We start from the raw sequence: 21,891 nt of genomic DNA, 5'->3' as shown, positions 1-21,891 counted from the left end.
GCAACTTATTGAAGTACATGATATAATGTGTATTTTTTATTTGCTTGATTTTGCAAATGCGACATTTTTTATTAGACAAAACTATTTCCATAAAAATTTCTTCTTTTATTTTTTATTAACTAAATAAATGAAGAAGAAAAAGTATATTTACGGTTAAAGAAATATTATTAATTTTACTAATACGTCTGAAGAGACATTGTTATTCATGCAGAATTGCGAATTAAATGGATTGATTGAATTTTCAAAATACTAAGCGATTTACAAGTTTTGAATTTCTTAGAGACAAACATCCCCCAGTATTTCCGCCACTGATTTATAAAACTTTTAAAGCATAACAACTTTATTCTTAAAAATAATGCTCCTTTATTATCGGGACATGACGTGAAGAACCTCTCTGTCTATAATCGATCCCTTATCATTGAGAAAGTGCTTCCATCTACTTTTGGTTTTCCGCGTTCCAACAAGTACAAAAGTAGACCGAAATTTTTCTCAGTGTAGTTGTATTAACCGGTGCTAAAAGGCATGTAATAACACTCAACAATCATCTCTGAATACAATCAAATTAATGCCTTGCGAAGCTAAAGAGGATCGGACAGATCCAGTAACGTTCCACAATGGACAAAATCCACAAGATGATAGATTCATCATATCCGACGTTAATTGTAATTCTAGCAATATGGGCTGTTTTCGGGGACGGAATCCGCCGGCCGACAGATCATCTGTTATATTACCGTGTCACATAGACAGCTAAACTATTACGCACTGAATAATACACAAGAGGTTAAACACGCGACATGTAATCGGATTAAGCGATGCGGTTCATTTTTTATTTATTAGACGTTTTGCGCGCGTCAGCCGAGCGTGCTTACGTCTCATGTTTCTTTTTCTTTCGATTTGTCGATTGATAGGATTAATTATTAATTTATTTGGCGTTCTATGTGTGTATGTATTATCAAAATTAAATACGAAAATTTTCCAAAATACAGCAATTCATATGATTACAATTTCCTTGGATTCGTCGAATTAAATAAATGTATGTACAAAAAGGTTTCTGGTAAATTTAAAGGATACCCTAAGGTTCGATAATTAGACCATTACAGTTAGTGATTTTTAGCAAAGATTCTATGATAGTTGTTAGTTACCTGTTTAACAATATACCTGAATTGCCCTTTTACGCAGCTGTAAGAATTATGAATATATTACGAGTATATTTGTCTCAATATATTGACTAACATATACAGAATCCTCCACTTACAACTTCCCAAGACTGTATAATTAAAATATGTTAACAATCGAGATATCGTTGTTTATGGTAGATATTTTCAGGTTCTTTTGAAATAACTGTATGATTACAAAAATAGGTGACAAAGTAACCGCTGTTGAAAATTTCTTTTTTCTGGCGGATTGTTTGTTTAATTCCCTGAACAAAAAATGTATGATGACATTGAATAGTTTTTGAAGGGAGTTTCACATTGATGTACAGGGTGTTTGTAAAATAGGGTTCCAAACTTCTGCTGCGTTTATAACTCATTAAAATAAGCCAAAAAGTTCCTATTAACGTGTGCCCTAAAACGCAACCTTAGGAAGTTATATGCCCTTAAAAGGGCTCAAACAAAACTGGTTTTTTTCAAATAAATTGCAGTTATGAAGGATCCGATCATTTAATAAATAATTTAGGACATAAACTAAAACTATTTAAATTTAGAGTTACACTTACTAATTAAAGAACTAATTACTACTGCATACAATAGGTAATATAATATTAATATAAAAGAGCAGAGTAATTTTCAACCTCAATTTACTCGAAAACCATTGGAAATATCGATTTGGACAAAGATAATATTTTTTACGTAAAATTGTTAAGAATTTATAAATCTGTAGAGAAAATTGTAAAAAATATGAAATAAAAAAATTACGGGGCGAAAACCGCCTTCACCAACCTAAATGGGACGCATATGATTTGCATGTCGAAAAACGGAGTAGCCCATGTTATTTAACGTAAAAAGTTATGTAAGACCCATAATTTTTTTCTATTTATTTGCGACCGTTTTGTCAATAACAGAAAAAAAAACAGTTTTGTTTGAGCCCTTTTAAGGGCATATAACTTCCTAAGGGTGCGTTTTAGGGCACATGTTAATAGGAACTTTTTGGCTTATTTTAATGAGTTATAAACGCAGCAGAAGTTTGGAATCCTATTTTAGAAACACCCTGTATAGGTCGATAATTTTTGTTAAAAGTGTGATATGATAATATTGTTTTCTCAAAAGCTATTGAGATATGGAACAAGAGATTGTTAAATTAGGGACAAATTGAAAATATTTTTATTAATTTTTGGGGTTTTGAATAATGCGCGAATTCTCAGATTTTAGAAAACCATACGAAAATTTAAATCAATTTATCTATCTCCACTATTTATTGAACGTATTGATAGAAAATCATTGGTCTTGTTTTAGATGATTGTGCCCTGTGACTGGAATAAAGAAACTGCACAGTTAAATTGCTACGATGTATCTGCTGCACAGATCAATCTGAAAGATTTATCTGACATGTAGAAAGAAAATCGTTTGGTTTGCTTTGATATTTGTGCCGTATAGATGGAAATCGTAAATCGCCACGGCATTGCACTGCACAGTTAAATCGTTAAGATCTGTATACACAAACCAACCTCTGCAGATTTATCCTCCTGAATGGGAGATCGTATGGTTTGCACATAAATTGTGCTGTGTAGATGAAATAAAATCTGGTGACTTTTAACTGCACCACTAAAATGTTAAAATCTATGTGCACATAATATAATATGGTGGTATGTGGATGGAATAAATTCTGGTGATTTTTAACTGCACAACTAAATTGTTCTGTATATATGCACAGATGGCACTGTGCAGATTTATCCACCGTTAGGATGAGAAACCGTTCGCTCTGCGAGTGTTGCTAGTTTCAACTGCATAAATAAATCGTGACGGTTGATCTGCACAGATCAAATTGTGCAGATTTATCTGACATAAGGATGGAAAATCGCTTGGTTTGTACAGATTTATATGAAGAATGGATGAAATAAATTGTAGCGATTTTTAGTGCACAGTTATATTGTTACCTGCTCATATCAAACTGTGCGGACGTATCTAAAGTGTAGAAAGAAACGGAAACTTCATAAATGATTATAAGCCACGTGACAAGTAATTTTGTTTGGAATTTTATTTTATTACTAAATTTCCGTAATATTAAAAATTATTAAAATAATAAGATCAAGATTCTGTTTCAGCGAATGGTGATTGGTGTAGTTTTTTACGAGATTCTAATCAACCAATCAGAGATCGCATTATCTTGAGCGTAGACGTAACTGTTTGTCATTGTTCATTGTAAACGAATCATCATTAACGATAAGATTTAAGTATTTTTAATTGACAGTACCAGCCATACAATGTTGGTTGCCAAGCTCGGCGGTCACGTGGCTTCTTATCATTTATGAATACTCTGCACTATGGAATACAAATACCAACTTTTATCTGCAAAAACAAATCGTTACGATTTATCGTAACTTGTATATGTGACATTAGAGGCGTGGTACAAACCAAACGCAGAGTTTGGTTTGTACCAAAAGGTTCGCACTCTGAAAGCTAATTTAACTTGGACTGTAAACACAGTGCGCAATAATCATAAATATGACGAAAAGCGTAACACCCCGTGAAGGAAGGGGTTAATATTAACATTTATTCAAATGTCTGGAATTAAGATATTAGTCGTCGCATAACGTTTTGAAAGATTAAGCGGGCAGGTCCCCGCAGCAGCCCAAGAAGTTTTAGGGGGGTATTAGATAAGCCTGGCTTGACGCTCTGCGCCAAGGTAATTCTCGACGCCAAGGTGAGGAGCATCCCTTAATTCTGGGGGATTTTCCGCTCTTTAAATATGCCCTGTTCATGTCAAACTCGTCTTTCGCGGATGTTTTACAAATACTCACAACAGGCGCTAGCTGTGAACCGCAGAACTCGTGTATTCGTGAACTGTGTGTAATTATTTTCAAATAGTATTTGTTCTGTATAAAACTAAGACATTTAATAGCGTACAAGATCAATAAATGCGCAGCGTCTAAAAATTATATTGTAAATGTGTAAAATTGTTGTTCTGGATACATTTTTTATATTCTAACACAGCAATAGTTTAAAATGAGTAAAAATATATAATGAAGAAATGCAGAAAGATTTAATTATGGATTTGAAATTTGCATCAATCCAAAAAAAAAATAATATTGTGTGACGGATATGATGAGTGTGGTAAGCATTATTATTTTTGAATAGACGTATGTAATTAAAACAATTACTGTGACAGTTAAATAAAATAAAATGTTCACAAATCGGAATCGCTATCAGCTTCGTGGTTATTTTGTCTTTGTTGATTATTTACTTATTTACTTATTTACTTATTTATTTACTTATTTATTTATTTATTTAGAAATTATAATATCCAACGGGACAAAGTCCCAATTAAGGATAAGCTAAAACAGAAAACCTTAACTAAATTAAAAAAAGACAAACTAACATTAAATATAAAAATGTAAGTACCTACTACACAAAATACAGCAATCAAAATATAAAATATAAAATCCAGACAAAAGAACTTAAGTACAAACAATAACAGACAAATAAAACAAATAAGCTAACTATCATAAACAAGGATTACATATATTTGCTAAACAAACGATTCTTTTATGTCATTCATACTTTTGATAACTGGATAACATTTGATATAGGGGGGATGCTATTAGTAAATTCGTACGAGGTGTAGGTAATTGTAAGGCATAGTGAAATTTAGAATTAAGTCTAGGAACATGATATAAAATCCTTGAGAATAACGCATTAAAAGTGTTATTTATAATTTTAAAAATGAATATAATTGAAAATATAATTCGCCTACAAAGACTATTAAAATTAAAACAAGAAAGCAATAATTCTTGAGGTGTACCTCGAGGAGGATAAAATCCATAACTAATAAAATGAATAAATCTTTAAAAATCCCCGTTGTACTTTTTCTAATTGAATATTACAAATAATAAATGGGACTCCAAACAACTACGCACAAATGCTGCATACAATATATTTAGAACCTTTACGTTCTGAAAATCCTTAGAATTACGCAAAATAACGTAAGTAAATAAGTAATTCTTATAAGGAGATTTGGTTACTAAACTATGTGCTCGTCAAACGATAATCTAGTATCAACTGTAACACCAAGGTCGGTAAATTGCGTAACTATTTAAAAAAGATTCACCAATTTTATAATTAAAATCTAGATTAGTTTTGCGTCGACAGTAAGAGATAATTTTACATTTGCTTTCATTCAGAGATAGATTATTACATGAACACCAACTGTGTAATCTGTCAAGATTATCCTGTAATCTAGTACAATCAGTAGAGAATTTATATTCCAAGAACTACTTCAGGTCATCCGCATAGAGTAAATAGTTGACATCGAGTCATTCAGTTAAAACATTAATAAAAATACAATCAACAGTGGCCCCAGAATTGATCCTTGCGGAACTCCTGAAGATTGATGGAATTTACATTATTGAAAGCCACTATACAGCACAAATTGATACCTATTACTAAAATAAGATTTAAACAGATATATTAGAGCAGAGGATATACCATATGACTCCAATTTCAATGTTAATAAATTATGATTAAGCCGATCGAAAGCTTTGGAAAAATCGGTATACACAACATCAACCTGACTGCCTGCATCCAAAGCATCAGCAATAAATCATGTTGGTACGGAGATATTGACTTTTCAATATGAAAATACAGTTGATTGTGTAAAATTATGAGACAAGTTACTTATAACAATTATGGGTCGGTAGTTATATGCGCATGATGTCTGATGTAAAGCAGCTATATGTGAACATTTTGTTAGAAGAGTACGAATACTTATTATGTTTTCAGGCTGTTCTAACAATCCTATACAACTTTTGTCTTTACCAAAGCTTAACTGACTTTCAGATATTTACCATTTCATTAAAAAATTGCATCATTTGCATGTTATTTCCATTAAGGCATCTTTTATTTAGTTTAAAGAAAGTCTTATTTATAGCTAGGTATAGGAAATACAAGAAGGAAGTATTAATCGAAATAATCACACCTTAAATTTCTTTTATGGAAAAGCTGATATTTTATTTTATTCGTCTACAAATTCACTCACTTTTATTATATATTTTTCTGGTTTTACTTTATAATAAATATATTGACTAAAAAATATATTGATTTGATTGATTGATTGTATTTTATTCTGACAAATCCCTGTACTTTCTGAAATTGTCTATCATGTGTCCAATCCAAATGAGATTCATCACTATTTCAATATTTTAGAAATTTCCCTGCACATTAAAACATCTATTACATATAAATAGTGATAATTGTCTAAATGCAGCAAACAATTACATCTGCAAAATCCTTACTACAAAAATACACTAAACTTCATTTCTATCTGTTGACGCATATTTTGACAGTCACAAACGGTACGTGGACAGAACTTTAAAAACTGATACGCCACTGGTATTTTTATATTTAAGACTTGCTTGCAAAAGGGCTCACTATTGTTCAGAATGTATCTTCGTTGTGGTTTATTCAATATTCCTCGGCGAGAGAAACTTTTATACGGTTCTGCGGCGTAAAAACGAGTCCCCTGAATCGACTATGAGAAAGAAATGTTCTGTGAGCTTCGTCGGACTCCGATAAACATCTCTGTTAGTTCGCTGGTTGGCATTTCGCTCGCGTGCTATAATTCAGCCGGGGGATCGCTAGAATTAAAGAATGCAGTTCTGTTGCTATTAGGTGGCTGTGATATGTGGCTGCTCCAGTCCTATGCAGGCAGGAGCTGAGCGGTCCAACACAGAAACTAAAGTCGTATGTAAGGATTGTAAATAAGATAGTGTGTTAAGGCACCGTAAGAACAACTCTTTAGGTTGTAAAAGCTAAGTACCTATGTTGCTCCAAATTAAAATTGTTTTAAACTTTTAAACTTCCATCAATTACTAAACAGTTGCGGAATTACAAAAAATAAATAGAAACTTATAAATGGAAAAATATGCAAATTGTTGCACGATGCAAATAATTCTGAAATCTAATCCTAAAAGGCCTTGTTAAAGAAGTTTTGCAATTTTTTCTATAAAGTTTGTTTGTATGAATCTCTATACAGGTCGTGGCGTGTATAATCTATAAAAATTAAACTACAGCTTCCTAACGATATTTGTAATAGAAAAGTCTAACAAAAAAGCTCTATTTTTGCGTTTTTTTTTCGTAAATTAAAGTTCAATTATGGATTAAAATATTTTCTCTGGAACGGTCCTGTCCGTGTGTTGTACGATGAGTTACGTGTTGTAGACCGCGTAAACAAATCTTCGTTGAAAGATAAAAAGATACTTCTCAATTTTTGGGGAATTTTTCAATGCAAAAGTACAAACTAAGAAAAATAGATATTAAAAAAACTGATATTTTCTTATTATAACAATTAATAGTAATTACTATCTTCAATGCATTGCTGTTATTGCAAGAGTTCGCAAGCATCTGTAGTTGCCAACTACGTGCACTAAATAAACTCCATTAAAATATTAACATTAAAAAATGAAGTAAAACTTACCATTTCTAGAGAAAATGTTGAAATTGATCCCCATTAGCGCGGATACAGGCATGGCACCGACGCACCCAATTTTGCCGAATATTTTCCCAAATTCCAGGTATTCTCTAATTATGTCAGCAGCTTCAAGTATACGGTTTCGCAATTCTTCCACCGTAGCAATTGGAGTGTTGTAAACCAATGGCTTCAAGATCGGATGACCGAGGTGGCCATGGCACAGAACCAAAGCGTCCAATCTATCACTGAAGAAACATGTCAATCAAATGTGTCGTTACTTCTTGAGTACAGTGTGGAGGAGCCCCATCTTGAAGATAAAACATGCGTGCCAGAACTTGTAATGGCACATCGTCCAATAATTCAGGCAACCGGTTCTCCAAAAAGTCAGCATATGTTGGTCCATTTAGTCGCCCTTCAAAGAAATAGGGACCCACAAGTACTTCGTCTATTATGCCAGCGCAAACATTTACCGAGGATCAATGGTGAACATGAATTTTCCTAATCGCGTGAAGATTTTCATCGGCCCATATTTGCATATTATGGAAATTCACTTGATTGGCACATTGCCGTAAAAACCATCTGTAAAAACGGATTCGTTGATAACAACCCGGGGGTAAAATGGTTGCAGATGATAGGGGTGCGCCCTAAGATGCGATGTACGGTACGATATGAGGTTTCTACTTGCTGTGCGAGTCGTCGAGTACTAATTGTGAGTCTTCGTCAAGATTTTCCAACACTGCATCTTCAACATTAAGGTTCACTTGCTGACCACGTTCTTCTCCTCGAGGAATAACACTTCCCGTATCTCGCAGCCGCTGAACGCACTGTAGGATTGTATTTGCACATAGGGAATGACGTTGTGGCCATCGTTCCCGGAACAACCTAGTCGCCGCGAGCGCATTTCTCCGGCTGCACCATACACTAACACCTTATCGACACGTTCGGAAATAGTTAATGCATTGTTTTCTCAATTCATTGTAAAATTAGTTTGTGCACAAAATAAAAAATTAAGCAAATTAAGAATCTCGTTTGTAATGTAATTGGAACTCTATTCTTATTTTTTACTTCTTTATAAAAATTACACTGTCACTATCGTGGAATTACAAAATAAAAACTTTTGTCTGGAATCCTTCACTTTTTAACACTGATAGGTCGATGGACGATGCTTAATATTTAAAGATTGAACTATTTACAAAAAAAAACGCGAAGATAGAACTTTTTCGTATAAGACTTTTCTATTACAAATATCATCATCAGGAAGCTGTAGTTTAATTTTTATAAATTATACACGCCAAACCCTGTATACACGTTATTTCCTAATAGATTCCTTGAAGATATAAAAAGTTGTTCTTTAAATCGAAGATTACCGACTTATTTTAATTATTGCATTGTGATTAACCGAGCTTCTGTAGAACTAAATGATGACGTTACAGATGTAGTTGCCAAAGGCTTAGATTTCCTCATAGAACCTTCGAAAAAAGAGAAAATCAGAAATGATCTGGAAACCACGTGCTAAAATTTCCCTCAAAAACAAGACTGGTACTAGACAAGATTAGAAGTTAAGTCCAGGTTATTAAAGATCTGCTGCAAAATGAAATAACCATATCGACAAAGCAAAGGCAACCGCTGTTTTGGATACAACATAGTATGTTGTCAGAATGGAGAACCCACAAGGCTCGGCGTAATTATAGGAAGAAAAAAAAATATCCGATCGAGAAAATTGAAAAAATTGGATTTCGAGCTTTTATCATTTTCAACTCACTCACACACCAGGTACATGTCACAGAAAATTTAACAGCTAATGGGCAAGAAAGAATACCGTGTCAGAAACGCTGGATATTTTATCAACTAGATACAGAGAGAGAATAGAATGCTCCCTGGGAAACGTTCCCTCATTTTGCTCTACTACTGTTCTATCACAAAATTCATACTGTATTCTTGACACAAAGAGATCTAGCCGTGAAGTGAAGTACGAGGAACAATGTTGTCAAATGTACCGACCAATCAGAAAGCAGTAAATGGGCGGTAGAATGAAAACTAGTGATGAGCTAGTCATGAAATAAGTGTTACTTTATTTAGAGTTATTGTTATTTGTCTGTCAGTGTCAGGTGCAGTCTAAAAAGGAAAGAAAATGGAAATCAATGAAAAACCGAAGCTAAATCCAGTAAGTTCTAAACAAAAAACATTCAACAGAATATATTGAGGGTAAAAAATAAATGTATACTGGAAAGTTAACATCTAGCTACACTAGAGAGAAAATGAGGGCTAACTAGGAGAATTTACAAATATTTTAATACTATGTAGGTATATTAGGCAGATCGATTTTATTCTATTAATATTTTATTCGTGTACAATCCTTCAAGTAAACACAAATTATACGAACGTTTCTTCAAATTTCTCCAAGTATATCACCACAAAACAGTAATTAGAGATATTATAGACAAATTGCGGAATTCGTAATTTGTGAAACATGTCAAAAAATATAGGGTTAGGTTTAATGATCCCTGTCTGTTCCCCCGAAAATATCAGTAGAAGAAATAGGGAACAATTCTTATCATTACTCATTATCATTACTCAATGGAACACCATTAAAGAATACCGATTAATGAGTTTTAGTAGAGACACGCCCTCTTTCGCTCATTCCTTCTACTCCCTATAATTCAAGAATAAAGTCCCTGGTGAGTTCTGACGTGATGTCACTGGCAATTAATTAGGCTTTGAAAGAACTTCGTCGAAGGCTCATCACTGAAAAGGAGCAAGCTGTAGGTCCAAATGTCTAAATTCAAGCTTTCGAGAAGCGGACTCCAATATCAGCCACCCTGTAACTAAACACCATATCCGAACCAACGTTCAAAATTATTTCTGGACCACTTTAGTGCATATGGTTTCACCACGGAGATAGAATAAAACTATACTTTTCCATTCCTAGACGTACTTGCCAAGAAGAAGCATCCTAGGACATGGCGTTTACAGAAAGCCAACTCAGATAACTAGGTGTCTTAACGCTGTCTCATCACCATCCGGCCCAGAAATAAGACATTGACAACACTTTAATGCATCGAGCACGCACTATTTAACTACATGCAGAGGACTAAGATCAAGAAATAGGAGGAAATAACATGCAGGAAAGAATACATTGGACCAAAGAAGAGATACGTTAGCACAAAGTTAAAGAAATATAATTGCCACCTAAATAATAACAACACAACGGAGAGGAATCAGTATTTATGGGGCAGAAGGAAGACAGACGGCATTGAATAAATTAAAATCATACAACATTTCAGTTGGAAAGAGAACTGATCAAGACTTTTTAGAGAAGCATAAAACTTGGGAAAAATAATTTCAATCGAGACAAGGACTTGGAACTAACTGGCATTTAGAAACAATTCAATAGCAACACGACGAACAAGTACACACACAAATACAACCAGAGGACTTAATTCCAAATTCTCAGTTTCTTCTAAAGAGTGTGATATGTTTCTCGAAACATCAAGAAGTCTATGATGTACCGCGAAAGCCACAAAACCAATGTTAGAAGATTGGCGTTGATATCTACAGGGTGTTTGCAAACTTGTGGAGGTTATATTGAAGAGTAATTAAATTTAAATGCTAAAACAAATAGAATACTTTTTTTAATACCTACTGACTTACCACAATGATACGATGAAAACTTTTTTGGAACCGCTGACTCTACGGATAGCTGTGATAGCTGTATCTCTATTTACAAGTGTTGATGCAAGCCTATTTGAAAATCACTGTTCGTTAATTCGTTGTTACTGTACTGATGGATTTTGATACGTTTACTCGCACTTATCAATACCCACAATACAGGCACACTGTTCTTCACAAAAAGAAAACACAGTTAAAAGAATTTAAAAAAATTACCGACTTTACACTAATAAACACTAATAATTTTAACAATAAAGAAGGCATGTCTCCTCAGAAAAAAACTAAAGTAGAACTGATTAAATAGAAGAAATAAAAAAGCGGATGATACGCCATTTACGGTCACAACTATTCACCCCTCTTTATGTAGCATGTAAGTCGGAGACGATTCTAGGAGTTCTTAATAAGGTTTAACAATGTTTACTATTATTAATTTTAAGTAGGTATTGTTTTGCAGTTTCGATGAAGAACGACTTTCTTCGATTACTGAAAATATTTATTTTAATGAATGAAGGCTGCTAGTAGCTCGCCCCTAAATCTGTAAAGTGTTTACTGAGGTGGTCATGGTTACCGTCCCACAGCAGTAAAAGATGGAGTGGGAATAGTGCATATTTACTGTGCGGTTTGGGCTCTGTTTAGTTCGCCCGTAACCATATAATAGCAGTTATTCGTCACTTTTTTTCTCATTAAACATAATTTGCTTACGTGTGGTATAAAATGTTGTTAGCTTCGTACTATTTCTTGTTTTTTTTAAAGATTGTAAAAGTAAATTAGGCTGTATATACAGACTAACAGCACTTGCAATGCTATCTATTGAAAAATCAATCGTGCGAGAACTACCAAACTCTAATGAAGAAATAATTGAAAAGCTTATTTCGGACAAAGCAGAAAAATGGACTTTTACTATAAAAAATAATATAGAACATATTTTCCCTCTATTTAAATAGTATTTAAAATAAAACTATCCAATTATATTTGATTTTTTGATTTGCCGAAATTTTTGCGACCTCCCTAGTATGGAAGTCGAGAGCCGCCCCAGATATTTACCTAATACTGATCTTAGGTTGGCACCTTGGGGTACATCATTAACTTCTTCACTATTTTCTTTATTCAAATGTTAGTGGGAAATGTAAGAGCAGTGACTAGATAGAACTGCGATTGCGATTCGCTGTTATGACGCATCCCTCATTCGCTTTGTATTAAATGTCGGAATTATGAAAATTATTCCATTTAAAACATAATTAAATAGTTATCGCGAGCGACAATCCAGAATTATTAATCGTAATAATTTCCAATTGACCCGTTCCGTCCGTATTAGCGTCGCTGGCCCATTCAAAGTTAATTACACGCGTTTGATTGATGTTCCGAATGAAAATTATAATTGTTATTTAATATTTAATAATCCGAATTTGACTTTACGTCAATCAAGCGCCCGTGCAATACGCGATTAAATATGGATGCATTCATAACATATTTTAGTAAATTAGTTGAAATTCCCGTACGTCCGTATTAATTATGAAACGTTGCCGTATTTTGATTTATATTTTAATTACGCTCATTTTTACATGCGATTGCATTGTTACTGGGAGGATTCGAATTTCTAACAACTGTGGTCATTATTATTCTGTACATTTTTAGACACTTAACGTAAATCTTAAAACCATTTTAATCATTTCAATAATGAGAAATACAGTTCGGTATACTGCTCGCATTTCGACTTAATTAATTATATTCCTTCCCATAACATATTACAACAGTTCTAAAAATTTTCCTACAATTCGCAACGAATTAAGTAATCACTCATAATAATTAAAAATAGAAGCATCCAAATATTATTATGAATGAAAATGCAGAAATCATTTAGCTACGAATTTTAGGTTGAGCTTTGTCCAAAGCGAAGTTATATTTATTGGAAATCAGAACAGGAAATAATTTCATTGAAAGCATGAAATAATGATAAAAGATAAATAAAAGTTCGAAAATGAGTACCAAAATGAATAAATTAAAAGAATATTACGCCACTTACCTACCTAATTGTAGAGCAATCAGTGGAACTGTGTCTGTCATCTCGACTTAACTAGTGATTCGTGATTGAACCTAAAACGAAAACAAGAGACTATTTATTATAGCAACTTTGATTATGATTATTATTACTGGAACAAACAACATAAATAACACAGACACACACAAAAAAAAGTCCAAACTAAAAAGACCCATATATCATTTCTGAAGAATTTCGATGCGCTGAACACCTATAGTCAAAATTCACGACTTCCTGATGAATTTCAGAGAAAAGTAAAATTATGGGCTGAGAACTGGCCTAAATATGGGTCAAACCTGTTTTTTTTTCATAAATTTAGTCCAAATATATCATTTTCTCAGTATTTTGAGCCGCTGAACACGATGTCATTAGCTATTACCCAGAAAATTCATATTTGGACCAGTTTTCTCAAAAATAGTGGATTTTCTGAGAAATGTCGAGGTCATGGGTAAATTTTACTTATGGCATCGCGTTCAGCGGCTCAAAATACTGCGAAAATTATATATTTGGACAAAATATAGGAAAAAATCAGTTTTGACCCATATTTAGGCCAGTTTTCTCCCAAAAATTTCACTATTCGCCGAAATTCGTTGGGAAATTATATGTAGGTCTCTTGGGTTTTTTTTGTGAATACCTGTGTAACTTACATTTCAATAAGTTTTTTTGAAATATAAATCGAATGAAAGAGACCTAGGTATTTGAATGTAATTACACTGGCATCATTGTCCAGAAACAGTATTCTCCAAGAGAAAATATTTTAAACATTTATTAGTAGAACTATTCTAGACTTAGCGACAACTCCAAGTTATGATATCGGCTTATTTTCAGGTCTGGCGAATAACTGCGACTAAAATGCGATCTAATATAGACATTTTTAAGTGTATTTTTCTCCCCTAAGAATCTACATTTTACTTTCTTTTCATATTGTTATTTTTAGTAGTTTTATAATTTTCAGGTACAACTTCGCTGCTAGGTTACTTCTACCTTCTTCCACAGTTCTTCCAGTTTAGGTAGTTAGTAATTTGAACTGTTTTTTCCATGAGGCTCTCATTCATATACAATTAATTGATTCAATTTTATTATTATTAATATAGGTATATGCCAAATGAAAATACCCTTGTGAATAAGACATTTATTGATATATTTGGTTGATTAGGTTAATTTGTTTGCAAGATCTTAAGCTGGTATATAGGTAGGTATTTAAAAGTTATTTAAAAAATTTGAACCTTGAAATCAAACCTCTATTGTTATTTAAGTCATTTTTTATAAGTCCCACTTCTAAGTCTCTCAATTACCATTTCCGAAGAATTTATGGTCTACTTCGCAAAAGTCATACCAATTTTTAAAACTGGAAATGTCTTTATGTTCGAAAATTATCGTCCAGTTTCTATTATTCCCATGTTTTCTAAAATCTTTGAAATTTTACTTAAATTACGCATAATCGTTTATATTACAGCTAATAATTTATTAAATTTTTGCTAATTTGGCTTTCGAAGTAAATGTAATACAACAAAAGCAGTTTTTGAGATTGTAAGTTGTTTCGAATATCTGATAGTAGTTTGGTTAAACACGGAGTGCCTCAAGGATCCGTTCTGAGGCCTCCTCTATTCATCACATACATCAGTGTTATACATATTTGATGACACCGTTTTGTTAAATTCCAATAGTGTCATAAATAATCTTGTAACGAAAAGTATATAACTGGCCTTTGAAGTTTAAAAAATTGTTTCATCAAACAAGCTGAAACTAAATGAAAGTAAAACTCAAAATCTTTTCTACTAATATAAATATATGTAGGCGAAATTCGCCATAAGTCCTTGGCACCTTTGTCAATGATGGACTAATTTGGTATGCTCAATATTTGTATTTCAAACACTTACTCGTTCGCTATCTGTAGAAAGTAGGTTACTTTGCATTATTTCATTCATTAATTAACTATGGGATATTACTGGGGGGTTCCTGCTATGCGCAAAAAATTTTTCGCCTGCAAAAGCGAGCGATAAGGATTTATAGCTGGTATAGGTTTTAGTGACCACTGTAATCCAATTCTTAGAAAACTTAATATAAGGACTGCCATTTCTATATGATTTCAAATTCTCATTTATTGGAAATATATGAAAATAAATATAATTACCTATATATTTAGAAATCAAATTCATGGGTACCCTACCAGAAATGCCAGTGATCTTCGAAATCAGCGATTTAGATTGATTTGTTGAACTTCAGGGTATTCCGCAGTTAGAACTGCTAAATAGATTTAACTTTAAAGAGTTGGTCTTGCGTCGGGTCTATATTTCCATACTTTTTCTGCATAAACTGTTGTCCTCGTATATAGATTGCCCTGACATTTTGAGTAGTATTTACTTTAATATTCCTAGTGTTCGAACTCGTTCAAATGTATTATTTTATTTGTCAACTCCGAGAACAAATGTTCTTAAACTTTCTCCAATTTATCAAATGTGTACATATTATGTAAATGATTATAGTACCAAATTTGATATTTTAAACTGTACCGTCAGTAATATAAGACATTATATTTTAAATTTAGATTTATAACTTGACCACCATTTTATATGTTACAATTTTAAATTATTTATAATATTTTATTAAACTATTTTGTGTTCACTTTGTAGTTATGTAATTAAGCTTGTATTTTCAAATCTATTTTTCATGTATTATGTTTTTTTATGTAATCGTTTATTGTTTCACCTGCCCTTTAATTGGATTTGTGTCTGTCTGGGCAGCTGTACTTCTAAATAAATAAATAAATAAATAAATAAATAAATAAATAAATAAATAAAATAAATAAATAAATAAAATAAATATACTTTTTGTGAGACTTGCCAAAAATTTGTAATGCAAATGTAACTTGGTTAAATATATACACTACACTACACTACACTACACTATACACTATTTTAATTTTTTTCGTAAGAAGTCAGTGTCAATTAAAATATTTCAAATATTTCATTGATTTAAAACAACGACCTTATTTAACTAATTTGCGAGTAAAATCATTTCGACTGTTTTCTCTAAAAAAGTGAAAATCCTCAAATTTCTTAAAAACCTCAAAACGAGGTTTATCTTTATTCATCGATTTGCTAGTTGGGTATTTCGGTTCAGACGACGATATAAATAAACTATTTCAATGATTTCCCATCCCGTGGGTGGGTGGGACTGATGATTATACCAAGTTTAGTTATCGGCCCGAGTATTTTCGCTTCCTCGGGTGGACCGTTAAGTTCCCACAGCTGATCCGGTGCCGCTAATGGCCGGTTAATTAGAAATTCGCAGGTCTCCGGCTCGTTATGCCGGCCAATTATCCCGAGAAAGCGTGGGCCGCCTGATTTATTCGGCTTTATATAAAACTGCATCGATAAATTACCTTGATGTTTGTTTGCTAAGCAGCGCGAGAGTGCGCTTGATGCGAGAAATATTGCGGATTGATTTATGCTGAATATATTTAAATAATGCCGTAAGTTATGTATGGGATTTTTATAAACGGTCGTTCATGCGTGCCAGGTATCTATGGTAGGTTTCTTGGCGAATTGATTTTACGGTGTATACACCACACAGGGCCGTATCCCGCAACAACGTGCTAATCGTGGGTGGCTACCTTAGCTTGGCTGGACAACATTTTTGAAATTTTTTTGAGTGGATATGCAATATAACCTTCAAAGTAAGTTTTTTCTAAATTATCACTGCTACTCAATACCTACTGACACATACTACTGGCAAAGAGTGACCTACTAATCTTTAGATATTAAGAAAGTCAGACAAAATAATTTTCTTTACTAATGACAGTGTGGGAAACTACTCTGTGGACTGAAGTCCCATCCAATACATAGTAAACAACTAAGAATATTCAATATAATATTGATATTGTGTATGTAATTCAATGATGGACAGGGATTTGGTCAGCAGAGTAGTTATTTCGTACCACATCATTAGTTAAAAACTTTTGACATTGCCGTTTTGTGTTTAAAAATGTAATTTAATATTTCTGTGAATATTGAGATATCTATTCCATTGTAAAAAAGAAATTTGAAAAGCATTTCTTGAAATGTTGAAATAGTTCAGCTAAGTTGTCGTTGTTGTCAATGTAAAGTATGTGTGCATAAAAAACAATTGAATATTATTATATTTCTGATATAAACCAAACTTGTGATTTTTTTAAATTGGAGCAATCTGTTTACTTGTCGAATTTTGGATTCTTTGGAAAAAATTCTTATTATAAAAGTTTTTCGATAATTCTGTTCTGTTATCTACCCAGTTGATAGTATTAAATGCATTCAATACAGTCAAAGCAAAATGTACGGCGAATACAGAGTGGGTTTTGGTATGGAAATATAGGAAATACGTTCCAAGGTTGCAAAATAATAAAAAAATATCATAATAAAAGTAATTTATTGAGATATATTTTAACAATATTAGTTATTATCAGGTTTAGGCAATGGTTTAAAGTACTTAGTGATTTTTTGCAGCTAATAAAAGGTCTTTTAATTAGAACTGATATTCAGTTGTGGCATTATCAATTTACCTCTTAAAAACAAGATATCTTTCCATAGACAGATCAATTTTTATAAAGAAATCATTCTAAAAATGCAGTATGTATGTATCGTTAGTGTTGGATCCGCGAATACAGAATTTTTCATCCATGAATACTGCGTTTTCTTTCTTAAATCATATGTCAGTGTTTGTTTACTTTATGCAGCAGAGGCCCCTAGTGAGAACTATACATGGGGATAAAATCAGGGCTTGTTGGGGACCATAAAATTTTCTGTTTATAAGAGAGTATAAGTGTCCTTTGTATAGAACAAGTTGGGATTGTTAAAACAGTTCAGCATTTCTTTTTCGCCGGAAACCTTACCCGAAAATATATTTTTTTCATTAATACTATGAAAATAATTCTATTCAGGTGAAGCTATTTATTGTTATATCAGCTGACAATACATAAGAATAAGGAAAAAATGCATATTTTGACTTTTTATGTTTATCATTACGTTTCGTTAACTTTAAGCGCCTGCTGAATATACAGAATATCGTATACGGTACTATAAACATAATCACATCCCGCAGAATCCTTTTCTGAAACAATTATTAAGTATATTTTTTACAAAATTCTCGACTTCAATTTTTAAGACAAAGGAAAAAATTTATATTTTTTTACGATATTTGCTACATTATCGGAATAACGTAAAAATATAAATAATAGGTATATTTTAGAATTTTTTCTATCATCTATATAAAAAGATTCAATAAAGCTTGTAAGAAATCATAAAATTAACTTAATTTGAATTGACAATATATTTAGCATTTTTAGTTATTTGTTTCTCTAAAAACTAAGATACTAAAAGATAATTTTGTTTCCTTCCCAGAGTAGAGCAATTTTTTTTTAATTTCACCAAATCATTCATCTCTTCTGCAACCTTTGTTTATTCAAAATTATGTATTTTTTTTGGTTATTAATCTTTATGTCTCAATTATATTTTTCTCGTTTCACCTTTGCCTATCATTCCTAAATAATTATTATAATAAATTATTTTTGAAAAATCAAGTCCAGCACTGTTTTGGAGCTCTCCGTTTGTTTTCCAAATCAACCTATCTGACGCGCTTCGCATATTTTTATATTTATGCGTGTGTAGGCTTTAACTGCTATGCTAATACCGGATGGTAAAAACGCTCGCTGTAAATAATGTGACTAACAGATGTATTTTGTAACTTTTGTCTTTCTAAACTGACTTAAATGTAACGCACATAAAGTACCTCGGAATCGTTTTATATTGGCAGATAATGGGGCCCGCATGCAGAAAAATGTCTTCGTGGGAGTAATATCGGATTGGTAGACACTTTATGGGATAGATTCACAATAATTCAGAGGTTTATGAACGATAAATTAGCGCTGTTGAACGAAACTTCGCATCGGATGCGAAAACTATCTATATATTTCAGTCCACACAAAAAATATAAGCAACATTCTACATGTAGTTGATAAGCAAGTCTATTACATTACAGACAAAGAAAATTACAAGGCAACGTTCTCTTCCTTCTAATACAGGATGTCGTGTTGTAAAACGCCACGGTTCACATGAGACAACTATTAATTTAATGAAATCTCCAAATATACAGTAAGCTAAGTATATATTACACATTGTTTAAAAGAACAGATCGCTAATACGGTTTAGTTTTTTTGAGAAAATGTTAAATGAATATTTGTAAAATTTAATATACAGGGTGATTCAGTCATAACGTCATTAATTTTAACCACGTATTCGCGAGGCATAATAAAGACAGAAAATCGAGAAACAAATCTTATAGAATCTTTTCAAAAAATAAGCAAATTACTCCTTACTCCCGTTAATTCAGCGCCATACTTTGCATCACTTTTACTTACTGGAAATGCGCCGGCGTACCTCAGAGCGCTCGAATGTTGAAGCGAAACAGCTGATTTCCCCAATCGTCTTGAATTTTGCAATTGGTTTTAAAATCCAGCGGATTCTCATTTTAGTAACAAAGTGCTACGGACGAATGAGTGACTGTTTTTTAGTCATACTGTCATTTTAAATAGTGCGCTTTGAAAAGCAATAAGTCACACAATAAGGTATACGTACTACAAACTGAATTAATTGAATATAATACTAAAAACTCTTATTTAATTATAAAACTGTGAACATGTTAGCAATATTAAAAATACTAAATACTAAAATAAAAAAATATTAACTCAACATTCGAAAACAATTATTGTCCTTATGCATTTGTTTTTGTTAACAAATAAATAATATATGTTAATATTTAAAATATAAAAAAGTATCCTATTCATTCATGTGTTTAGGTAAAAACTTTGTTTATTCGTTGTCATTCACAGCGTATTAAAAACGCAGCTAATGATCAAATATTACGGTAGGTCAAGATTCACTCCCGATAAACCTTTGTAGGTCAGCGGTCAGGAGCGGTCCGAAGAGGGGTTTAAATAATGATTTGAAAATATTTTTTTCCGGGTAAATATGCATTTCAAAATGTTTTTAATCGCGTATTCGTATTTTACTCATTTTTCATTATCTTCCCTTAAAAATAATGACATTGTGACTGAATCACTCTGCATATTATTAAATGTGAAAATTAAATAATGTATTCATACAAATGTACTATAAGAAACTGAATATATCAATATTATTCATGTAATATTAATGATTTAAACATATTATGTAATTCCAAATATAAACATTCCAGGAAATGTATGTATTCCTTTATTTTTTTATTAACTTCCTTCTTGTTCGGAAAATGTATGGATAAAACTTGTCGGAACATGTTTATAAGTATTTATTTTATTAGTAAACTATAAAGGCTATTCTTTATGTAAAAAGTACGAGTTTTTCATACGAGTAAAATTAAGAAAAGACAGCATAACTTTTTTGTAGAGATGGATACCACGTTGGAAGAGAATTACGCATAGAACTGCATCAGACGATTGCCACCAATATAATGAATGAAAAGAAACTTGTGTATTATAAATAGTTTAGCCACTGCATTGACCCGACTTAAATCCATTATATTATTTTAATTGAGATGCTCTGTACGAGTACAAACTCAAGATGAATTAAGGCACATATATAAAAAACATTTACTGAGCCACTTTCTTGAATTTGCTATTGATTGTACTAGAAGAACAAAACAAAATTTTTCCGTCTAAAATAAAAAAATTACCGTAAAGTTATTTTTCTGTCGCACTTCATTACATTTCTTATCAGTATTTACCTTCAGTAGCTGTCCGCACTCAGTTTACCCTATAAAACTAATTGTAAAGTTTTGAAATACAAAACTTGAAAAGTATTGGTAGTAATGTAGTTGTCAGTTGAAGATCAAATAAATAAGAAACAGTTCTGCTAAAGAATCAGCTTGCCTTTATTTATTTTTTATTATTTTGTATCAAACAGAAGAATCGCTAGCAACACAAAGCATAGCTTAGCGGTATAAAATTTGGATATTACGAACTTATTTATTTAGAAAAATGTGTTCTAAATTTATTAATATTGCAGTTTTTTCTGTTTTCTTCTAAAACAAACTCTGTTATAACGCACACAAGTTCGATAAATTTTAGCAAATGTTTTACTTTCCTGAAACGAACAAGTTGCTCAATAGCTTTTCATGGTTTTACTGATATATCGCACACATTCTTCCTTTTCTAAGCAATTAATAGCCTCCCTCGGACCTCTCAATTGAAAAAATGCCTCAACATTCATATCGCCCGATAATTTATTCAGCACAAACATCCAGAGGTCGAGATTGAATACGAAAACGTGCGAGCTAGCTAAACACGCGGCTCGTTCGGATTCCTGCTCTCCTGCTAGCAGGGTTCGCACAAAACCGACCACGCTGACGAGACCGTTTCCGCAGCAGGTCAGCTTCTCGTCGTGCTCGCTTTCTAGCTGACGTCGCTTGTGCCTTGGAAGTATTGTCGTTGTTTTTGGACGTCTACTGCCATCTAGCAGCATATACGCCAAGTTTGCTCTCTGAAACGTAAATTCGAAAGTTTTTCAGGAAGCTGAAAAGGAGCAAAAGGA

The sequence above is a fragment of the Anoplophora glabripennis genome, unplaced genomic scaffold, assembly GCF_000390285.2.
Source record: "Anoplophora glabripennis isolate ALB-LARVAE unplaced genomic scaffold, Agla_2.0 scaffold96, whole genome shotgun sequence".
Taxonomy (NCBI): domain Eukaryota; kingdom Metazoa; phylum Arthropoda; class Insecta; order Coleoptera; family Cerambycidae; genus Anoplophora; species Anoplophora glabripennis.
This window is presented reverse-complemented; position numbering follows the sequence as displayed.